Source organism: Macaca fascicularis, chromosome 3 (genome assembly GCF_037993035.2).
Source record: "Macaca fascicularis isolate 582-1 chromosome 3, T2T-MFA8v1.1".
Taxonomy (NCBI): Eukaryota; Metazoa; Chordata; class Mammalia; order Primates; family Cercopithecidae; genus Macaca; species Macaca fascicularis.
In genome coordinates, this window is record NC_088377.1 from 18983392 (window position 1) to 18994346 (window position 10955).

A 10955-nucleotide genomic window follows, 5' to 3' on the forward strand; every position below is an offset into this window, starting at 1 on the left:
TTTCTACTCCCTACAACCAGTATTTAAGCAAATACTTTAAAAACGTTAAGAAACATATACTTTACTGAACTTCCTACCTTGGGCAGAATGTTACAAACAGTTCCCTTATGACATCAAGTTTGCCAGCTTTCCAGTAGGAAGTCTCAGGGAATACCATCTCATCCCCCAGCCTCCTCTAACTGCATGCATCCTTAAGAAGCTAATGCTCCTGTATCAGGTTGGTCTTCTAACTGGGTAGAGCCAGGTGCATGTTATCACATTTAATTCTCCTTTGAAAGGACAGGCTTACTCAAATAGAAGGTGATTCTCCTCCTCCACTAGTTAGGGATTCCAAGTGGTTACATGAAGAGGCCTTCATCTCAGAATACCAGAATTCAAATCTAGGTTTTATTGTATATTAACTATGTGACTTTGGACAATTTTGCCCCTTAAACTGTGAGTCTCAATTTCCTCATCTTTAAAATGAGGCTAATGATATGTTACTTATGTCAAGGAGTTGTTATAAGACATAAAGATATGGTATAACAGTACCTGGTGAAATACAGGCAATCAAGTATTACTAACTATTATTATCTTTTTAACATCAATAATTCTGAGTTGGCTAGGCATGATGGCTCATGTCTGTAATCCTGGCACTTTAGGAGGCCAAGGTGGGCGGATCAGTTGAGGTCAGGAGTTTGAGACCAGCCTGGCAACCATGGTGAAATCCCAACTCTGCTAAAAATACAAAAATTAGCTGGTCGTGATGGCAATGGCTGTAATCCCAGCTACTCAGGAGGCTAAGACAGGAGAATTGCTTCAACCTGGGAGAGGAAGGTTGCAGTGAGCTGAGATCATGTCATTGGACTCTAGCCTGGGTGACAGAGTGAGACTCCATCTCAAAACAAAAACAAGCAAACAAAAATTCTCTGAGTTACTCATTCTTTCTGGGGAAAAGAGGTTGAATAATGATAGAGCTTTCTGGAAAAATGATGGTTGAAATATACCTCAATAAGGGTCCAACCCAGACATATCTTTAACAGAGTATTCTATTTTTATTTGCATCTTGATATGTGTTTTTACAGCATGGAGGTAAGTATATCCAATATCCATTTTTCTATAGTATTTTTCTATCACACTGAAACATACCTGCTAATGAGTTCATTACATGTTAAATTATTAATTTATTGGCACTTAGTTACATTGGATTATAGACGTTTTTTGTTAGATTGTTTCTGGTGTTGAAGTATGTTTTGTGTTATTGGGAGTATGGATTAGAATGTTGTGTTATTTTTTCTCCAAATAAAAAAAAAAGGAATATGAGCTTGTGCTATATGAAAACTCACTATCCAACATAATTTTAGGAATGGAAATATTTAGGTAACAAGGATTGCATTTTCTATCTCATTCAGTCCTCCTTAAGCTATGAAAATCTCTGTTGAGTATCTTCCACTTTCAAACCCCAAGGAATAAATATTATTTGATATCGGGGGAACCAGCCTCCAATATTTCAACGTAGGTTCTTTTCTATTTTCCTTAAGTGACGGCCAGTCTGAGAAATAAAGGAAAAGAGTACAAAAGAGAGAAATTTTAAAGCTGGGTGTCTGGGGGAGATATCACATGTTGGCAGGTTCCATGATGCCCCCTGAGCCATAAAACCAGCAAGTTTTATTATGGATTTCTAAAGGGGAGGGAGTGTACGAATAGGAAGTGGGTCACAGAAATCACATGCTTCAAGGTCAATAAAATATCTCAAGGCAAATGGGGGCAGAGTGAGATTATAGGACCAGGGCAAAATTAGAATTGCTGATGAAGTTTCATGTCCCACTGGGCACGCATTATCATTGATAACGTCTTATCAGGAGACAGGGTTTGACAGCAGACAATCGGTCGGACCCAAATTTACTAGGCAGGAATTTCCTCATCCTAATAGGCCTGGGGGTGCTACAGGAGACCGGGGCTTATTTCATCCCTTATCTACAACCGTATAAGACAGACATTCCCAGAGCGGCCATTTTAGAGACCTACCCCTGGGAATGCATTCTCTTTCCTTGCTGAGAAAAAGAATTCAGCGATACTTCTCCTATTTGCTTTTGTAAGAAGAGAAGTATGACTCTGTTCTGTCTGGCCCCACAGGCAATCAGGCCCAATGGTTATCTCCCTTGTTCCCTGACAATTGCAGCCATCCTGCTCCTTTTGGATGCCCAGATTTCATATCGTTCAAACACACAGACTCTATAAACAATTTGTGCAGATAACGCAATCATCACAAGATCCTGAGGTGACATACATCCTTAGTTTACAAAGTTGACAGGATTAAGAGATTAAAGACAGGCATAGGAAATTATAAGAGTATTGTTTGGAGAAGTGATAAATGTCCATGAAATCTTCACAGTTTATGTTCAGAGACTGCAGTAAAGACAGGTGTAAGAAATTATAAAATTATTAATCTGGGAGACTAATAAATGTCCATGAAATCTTCACAATTTATGTTCTTCTGCCATGGCTTCAGCTGGTCCCTCTGTTCAGGGTCCCTGACTTCCTGCAACAATTCCTGACTTGCTCACTATTTTCATTCTCAAATCCAAGTGCTATGACTTCTTTTGCAGGTAGCTCTTTACAACTTGCTTTCTTAAAGTTGACCAATTTCCACTGAGTAGTGGTCTTCTATTAGTTATTTTTATTCCTGGACACCTGTCATATACAACAGGAGTCTCCAGTCCTAGGGCCATGGCCTGAACTGTTAGGAACCCAGCCGCTTCCTAATATTGAAGCTTCAACATATTTACAGCCACTCTCCATCACTCACATTACTGCCTGAGCTCCACCTCCTACCAGATCAGCAGCAGCATTAGAGTCTCATAGGAGCGTGAACCCTGTTGTGAGCTGTGCATGCAAGGGATGTAACTTGTGCGTTCTTTATGAGAATCCAATACCTGATAATTTGTCACTGTCTCCCATCACCCCCAGATGGGACTTTCTAGTTGCAGAAAAACAAGTACAGGGCTCCCACTGATTCTACATTATGGTGAGTTGTATAATTATTTAATTGTATATTATAATGTAATCATAATAGAAATAAACTGCACAACAAGTGTAATGCACTTGAATCATCTACAGACCACCCTCCACCCTGATCTGTGGAGAATTGTCTTCCATGAAACTGGTCCCTAGTGCCAAAAAGGTTGGGGACTGCTGGTAAATAACATTATTGAACTCTGTTGCTGTTGATACTCTTTTCCTAGTCTCTTTGATATAAGAAATTTGTTCTTTGGAGTCACTTGGTTGCTAGCTCCTCAACCTTTTCTTGTTCTCTACAGACAAATGTTTACCAATGTTTTTTCTCATTGGCCTCCAGAGTCTCTTAATTTCAAGCATTGCTTTCCAGAGTCTCTTAATTTCAAGCATTGCTTTCCAGCAGGATGCATCATGCACCATAAAGCTTAGTTATAGCCCAGCTCTAAAGTTCTCCTAATTTTTTTTTTGTATGGAGTTTAGCTCTGTCTCCCAGGCTGGACTGCAGTGGCACAATCTCTGCTCACTGCACCTCCATCTCCCAGGCTCAAGCAATTCTCCTGCCTTGGCCTCCTGAGTAGCTGGGGTTACAGGCACATGCCACCGTACCTGGATAATTTTTGTATTTTAGTAGAGACAGGGTTTCACCATCTTGTCCAGGCTGGTCTTGAACTCCTGACCTCAGGTGATCTGCCCACCTTGGCCTCCAAAAGTACTGGGATTACAGGTATGAGCGACTGTACCTGGCCTAAAGTTCTCCTAATTTTTATATGTTTTTATGATGTTTCCAGGATATCCCACAGACATCTTACATTTAAAGTAACTAAACGGATCACCTTTGTCTCACACAATGAACCCATATTTTTGACATCCCTATTTGTATTCATGGTATTACTCTTCTTCTAGTCACCCAGATTTGAAATCTTCATCATCACAAACACCTGATTTCCCTCATTGCTCATGGATAATTAATGTCCACCTCTTACATTTTTCAATATAGTAGAATCTATTGAATCTATTTCTTAATTTTTACCTCAGTTTTCATCACCCTAGATCAGACCCTAATTGCCACCGTGCTGACCACCTGCAATAAACTACCAGTGAGTTTTATCACATCTTGAAGACTGCAGAATTTTGGCAGTTAAAGATGGAGGGAGGTATTATACACAAAGGGCATATATTTCGCTGAAGATCTAGGATTCATTTTAGAACCTTTAAGCAGTTGTACTTGGAGAGGGTCATAGAGGTAGAAGAGTAATAAGATTTGAAATGCAACTTGGAATAAGATCTTGAATCCCAGACTATTGAGAAATATTCATGAATATGCTTTTCTTCCATTTTATTTTTTTCTTTAGTATCCATAGTACCTAGTAAAATGCTTTGCATATTTTAGATGTTCAAAACATTCTTATTTCAACAAACAAAGGAAAGTATTATAAGCATGTTAAATTACTAAAATGCACCTTGGTTTGTTTCTTTTAAAAGTATGTAGGACACATAAACTATCATTTTGCTTCTACAGTTCACCTTGTTAAGTATTTAAACACAATAAAATATAAATTTTAATTTTTTAATTATTCACTAAGTGTCATATATACATATCACTGAATATGTTACAAATATACATGTATTGTATATGTAATATATTAAAAGATAAGTTAAGGATTAATTGAAGGGGCCTATCTGGTGCCAGAGTTTTGCTTTGCTTTTGAATTCTTATTTTAGTCTGCTCTATTTACTGAATGTCCATCTCTGTGTAATATTTGAAAAGCCTCCTGAGTTAAAAATAGTTAATTCTGGGAAAGAGCTCAGCTCTTGGTACTTAGCCATATTATTCATCTTATATGGCTGATACATTTATAATGCATTGATTCAAATACATACAGCTTTTAACTTTTTGCAGAAACTATAAGGTCATATATCACAGATTAATATTCTTCTCATGCCCTCCCCCCACATTCATACACAAAGGTCTCTTGTGGTTAGTGATATTAATCCATTCCTGTGGTTTTGCAGTCAAGAGGAATATAGTGCAGCGTGCCTCCTCGTTTAAAACAAAAAGGCCTATGGTGTTCTTTGGCTTTATGCTGCCTTGGCTTTCTCCAGAGGACAGCATCCATGAGAGGGATTTGCTTTGTTTTTCTAATTATCAGCAGCTGGGTGAAACAGCGTCCAAAGGGGAAGAAAACAACACAGATAATTTTAAGCCATGCTAGTAACAGGTGTTCCCAGGGATCAAGTTCTTAAGCAACCCTAAGAGTAGGATGAGATGCACTTTGTTGAACTGTTGCTGATAGTAGAGGGAAAATAATCCGGAATTTGCATACAATAACTCATTAGGTCTCCTTCCCAGTATATTAAAGAGAATTAATTTTTCAAAATGCAATTTTGTATAAAGGTAGTGAATGGTGTGCTAATATGAAATGACTACACAGCATAATTTCATTTTGGCTTGGTTTGTTACTTCTCTTCTCCTAATCTCCTTGCCATATCTCCAATATAAGCCCCCCCACACACATACATCCACGCTCAGATGCACACACACTCATGTGAGTGCACACATATTGCATATTTCCTGATAACATTGTCCAAGATGCTCTGATAACATCTGGGGTCATTCACCTATAGTTTTATGCAATTATAAATAAAACAGAAATCAAAAAGAGCACATGAACACATTGTGAAATAGCTTCGTGGGCTAATCCTGAATGGGGAGACTCATCAAATTATTTAGATACTTATCTTGAATTTATAAAAGCTGGTATAAATCTCAGTATGACAGATTTAACCAAAGAGAAATGGGTACTGAGTAATATAACTGCATGAAAGTATTCTTAAATAAATATAAGCCTATCTCAAATTTATAGAAAAATAACAATCCCAAAGAGGTTATCCCTCACATAAAGGTTAGAGTTTTAGCAACCAGGGCATTCAACCAGAGCTTTCAGGAGGTGATTAAAGTAGCCTTTAAGCCTCAGTCACTCGCTGGGCTCTTTCACTAGAATGTGAAAATTTGCCACCTCATGGTGACCTGGAGTGTATCAAAGGCCAATCAGTGTTAGAGGGAGAAGCAATGGCAGTAAGAGAGAGGATCACAAGAACAGTTAAGCCGAGACACTCAGTCTGTAGGCTCACGTTTCTTCCAGTCCAGCACACTGGAGGAGCTACTCCCGGAAGAAGGCAAGGAAGAGACAGCTCTGAGCCAGACCTTGCTTCAGGCAACTTCAGCAGCCTCTGTGACCATTTGAGTTTCAGCTCAAATTCAGGCTGGTGTAAAAGGAGAAGTTGATTTTTACATTGAGTTTTGCATTAAATTTTAAAAAGTAATTAAAAGTTGCCAAAACATTTTGGAATCTGCTCAAATGGCACTAAAGGTTAAGAAAGGAAGACTGATGGAAGATAGTTAAAAGTAATGATTACAGAAAAATAAAATCACTGAGTGGGAATACTAGACCACGATTCTCTCAGGTGGATGACATTGAACTGGCTGTCTACTGATAAAACTTGATAGAATCTTTAAGAATTCCTGAAATAGGCCGGGTGCGGTGGCTCACGCGTGTAATCCCAGCATTTTGGGAGGCCGAGGTGGGCGGATCACGAGGTCAAGAGATCGAGACCATCCTGGCTAACACGGTGAAACCCCATCTCTACTAAAAATACAAAAAATTAGCCGGGCGTGGTGGCGGGCGCCTGTAGTCCCAGCTACTTGGGAGGCTGAGGCAGGAGAATGGTGTGAACCCGGGAGGCGGAGCTTGCAGTGAGCCGAGATCGCGCCACTGCACTGCAGCCTGGGCGACACAGCGAGACTCCGTCTCAAAAAAAAAAAAAAAAAAAAAAAAAATCCTGAAATAACCTTCCCCTACCCGCCGCCATTACCTCCTTAACATAAGTGGAAAAATAAAAAAGACTGCCTGCTTTTCTGGGCAATGGCAAAATCTGTATTTAAGAGTGTTAATTATGACTCAGTGACTAGATATGAGTTCCACACCATTCCCTTTTTAATATCATCAGCTGAGTCTTGGCACTCAAGTTTTCCATGAGTTTATATCATATGCAAATATATTTTTTATTTCAGTTTTGTCTTTTCCTGTTATTTTTATTTTCAATTAACAAACTATAAAGACAAAATATATTTTACTATCCCCAAAATGTATGCCCACTTCTGTTATTACTTTACCATTTTTTTCTCTTTAAAATTATTTTTTAGGGTGAAGAGTTGTTACTGGTGGTAGACACGGTATCATGGCACAGTTGCTAGTAAAAGCTATACTTTTGGCCTTTAACTAAAATCTATGCTTATACAAATACTATTTAAATAAAAAGATTAACTCTCTCAATAAATATGTTTTCTATACAATTTGAATACTTTTTTTGTGTATAGGTGTCATCGATAGGTAACATTTATATCAACAAATTATTATCATTTACTAGAATTTCCTGGGAATAAAAATAATTTTTAAAGACTTTAACTAACCTAACTCTGCATTACAAAACTAGCTGTTTATTAATATAAGAGTTCATGAAAAATATTTCTGAAGGAACTAAACATTATGTTGGTTGACATAGAGGTTCCCACCTACAGAGAGAACATGAGTTACCCTAAACTGGAGAAGGGTGACTTTCCCAAACTTTTCTTTCCTATGCAACATCTTTATTCTCTCTTCCAGTGGCAGATTTTCCCTAGCAGAAAACTAGGTCTCCTAGACTCTCTCAATTCAAATTATTCACTCCACCCAAAGCCTGAATATATCTGAATAAAAACATGTCTCTGCAAATGAATCATAAATAATCTTGCGTGCATCCATAAGTATTTTAAGACACCCTAACCTAAGCACGTTGCAGGTGCAATGAGTAGCATGGTTTCTACGATGTTGAAGTTGGCAGAGCCAACAACTCACATTTTTACTCATATTAACATGTGTGTCCACAATACGTCATTGAATATTCATATCTGCCCTGCTTTTCCTATCTCTAGAAGTTTTCCAACCCCTATGCCCTGCTGTATTTTGGCCATTTCTAGCCAACACTCAGAGTTTTCAGTCTTTGCAATTTTTATTTTTCTTTTGTCAGCATTTTCTTTTATCCCAGATCTTCCCCTTAGTACACAGATTTTTCCACTTATTTTCAGCTTTCCTTATCTTCTGAGCCCTAGCCCTTGCATGACTGTTTTTCTACCCTTTTGTTCAGTGGTTAGCTAACCGGGCCCACTACTCCTTTGGATTTTGGATCTTCTTGGTTAGTGAACTGAATGATTACCATGTTTTCTTTACCTCAACTCTAATGAACTTTATTTGAACTACAGTCTTTAGTTCTTCTGGCTGCCGCTTCTGCCCTGGGAAAGACAACCATTACTTGAGAATTCTGGTTAATCAAAATGTTACCGTCCTTGAAAAATGGTCTAACATTAATGAATCTGACACTCAAATAGACACATAATTATATCTGTAATCTGGGTTTTGTAGAATTTAAAAATATAAATAAAGGCTATGGTCATGATTTTTTAAAAATTTTAATTCAGTCAACCAAATCAAGGCTGCTTCCTTTTTCTTTTTCTTTTTTTTTCAAAAGACTTGAGCTCAATAAAATGCACATAATTTTTTGCCAAGCAATTCTTTTTTTTCCCCTTAATTTTTAAGCCCATGGGTATTTCAAGGGAAATTCAACCCACATGTTTCTGATTCATTTACACTTAATTCATTAAAATGTTGTTTTGTAAGAGTTATTTGATGTCCAAGGGCCTTATGAGTCTTTTTATATGACTTTTTATGCCATTCTTTTTCCTCAAAAACAGCAAGTAGTATTTTGCTAAGAACTGAAACTCCAAAAGGGCTGAATTTCGTATGAATCACATAAAGCACACTAAGATGATTGTATTTCTCCTGGGTCATCTTTGCTTTGGGGGAGCACTTGAATCTGTTATCTGCGTTGACTATATGTTGTTAATGAAATTCCTATTTCTCCAACACAATTCTAAAATCTCCTAAAAAGGAAGATTTCTAAAGTCAGTCTTTAGAAGAATACACAAAATGAATCAATTTAACTCAATATTCGTAGAATATAATGTTATTTATTAGGACAAAGTGTTATAGCAGAGGCATCCACCATGTGATAGCCTCAGGAAACCACTACAGTCTGTTTATTTAAATCAAAACCTTCCTTTATTCCCTCATCTCACTCCAAGAAAGGAACTTTGTGTAAAAAGGGGCAAAGAAAGAAATTGCAATGGATTAAGTAAACAGAACGTGTGTGTGTTCAATGACAATAAGAAACACTCTAATGTATATCTAAGTCATGCTTTCTTATATAGAAGCAACAACTTTTTTAGACAGAGACTATTTGAATAGCAGGTGTGCAATATTTTCTTTGTGACAGAAAAATTGGAATGCTTATGTAATGAGTCTGAACTTCCTCGGATACACAGTTTTTACTAGTAGAACACTGAAGTGTCTACTCGAGAACGCTTGACTTCAAGAGCAGCTCTGTGGTCCCTGAATGAAATCCAGAACCAAAGGCCCACCAAAGGGTTCTTCTGACTGGTTTAGTTTTCAGTGCAGACAAATTCAGTGAAGGAATCCAAATACCACTGAGAATAAGAGTACCATTTTGGATCAAATCTTTGGCAGCTGAAATCAAAACTAGAAAAAATTATTAGGAAAAAAATTATCTGGGGTATAAAGGAATGAGATTGGAAACAAAATTTCTTCGTAAAAGGACATAATGATGTGGATAATGAGCAGAGGATGACAATTCCTAGAAATAGAATGGATAAAGTACTTAAAGTAGAAGATGAAGTTTTAAAAGAGAGAAACACAGTAAACTGTCAGAGGAAATACAAAGACAACTACTAAAGCTGAAGTTGTCTTTCCTTAAATCCAAAATACTTGGCTTACTTATTGGAAATATTTGAACTTCTAAATGCAGCAAAGGCATGAAGTACAGTAATTAGAGCATCCACAGTGTTCCCCCCCACCCAATTATTCACTGTAGAGCTACTAGATGGATACCTATGCAACATCTTTGATGTAACATCATGTAACAGTACTGAAACTAATGTTTTACAAAGCATCCAAGCTTAACATTTATTTAGAAACCTACTAACTCTGATGTGTAGATTGCCTGAAAATAGAGAGGAACTGCACTTTAACACCAACTCTGTTGATTCTGACATCAACATAGTTCCCTCAACCCCCAAACCATAAATACGTGGAATAAACATCAATATTTATGTGTACTCTTTTTCTCCACAATATCTCATGATGTGTGCCTTTGACACTGGTTCACAATTCCGCTTTCTTCAGAGAAAGTAAGTCTTGAGTAAAGAGAGAAGATGCGTACCACATGATTGGTATAGCATCATAAAATTTTTATAATACCTTAGAAACACTGATTAATTTCCAACTATGGACAAGCTATTTTTCTAAAAACTTTAGTAAAATTAAATTTAAGACTAATTTCTTTAAGTGGATTGCAGTTTACTGGAGGTGAGAGGCACGAAAGAAATTACAATCCAACATACTATATTAAATGTTATACAAGGCATACAAACTATTTCTTTTTTTTTTTTGGTTTGAATTAGGGTCTTGCTCTTTTGGCCAGGCTGGAGTTCAGTTGTGTGACCTTGGCTCAATACAACCTCTGTCAACTTCAAGAAACCCTCTCACCTCAGCCTCCCGAGTAACTGGGACTACAGGTATGCCAGCATGCCTGGCTAATTTTTAACTTTTTTTTTTTTTTTTTTTTTTAGTAGAGATGAGATCTCACTATACTATGCAGGCCACAAACTTATTTTAATTGATACAAAAATTAATTAAGGTAGTATTTCAATTGGAGATGTTAGAAATGGTTTTATGTGAGAGTTAACCTGTGAGTTAGTAAGAATTTTAATAGGTATGAGTGAAAACGAAGGAAGAAAGGATGAATGAAAGCAGGCAAGTAAAATGAGGTAAACTGGGAGAGTTAGA

At 37.2% G+C, this 10955-nt stretch overlaps 1 long non-coding RNA gene across 1 annotated transcript in view; it reads left to right on the forward strand.

Moving 5' to 3' along the window:
* The window catches only part of LOC102143357 (uncharacterized), a 166188-nt gene extending 155504 nt beyond the window's left edge, over positions 1 to 10684 (forward strand). Inside the window, exon 6 of the long non-coding RNA XR_010585409.2 lies at positions 10571 to 10684. This is a non-coding gene — a long non-coding RNA (uncharacterized lncRNA). The remainder of the gene's footprint in view (positions 1 to 10570) is intronic.
* The last annotated feature ends 271 nt before the right edge of the window (positions 10685 to 10955 follow it).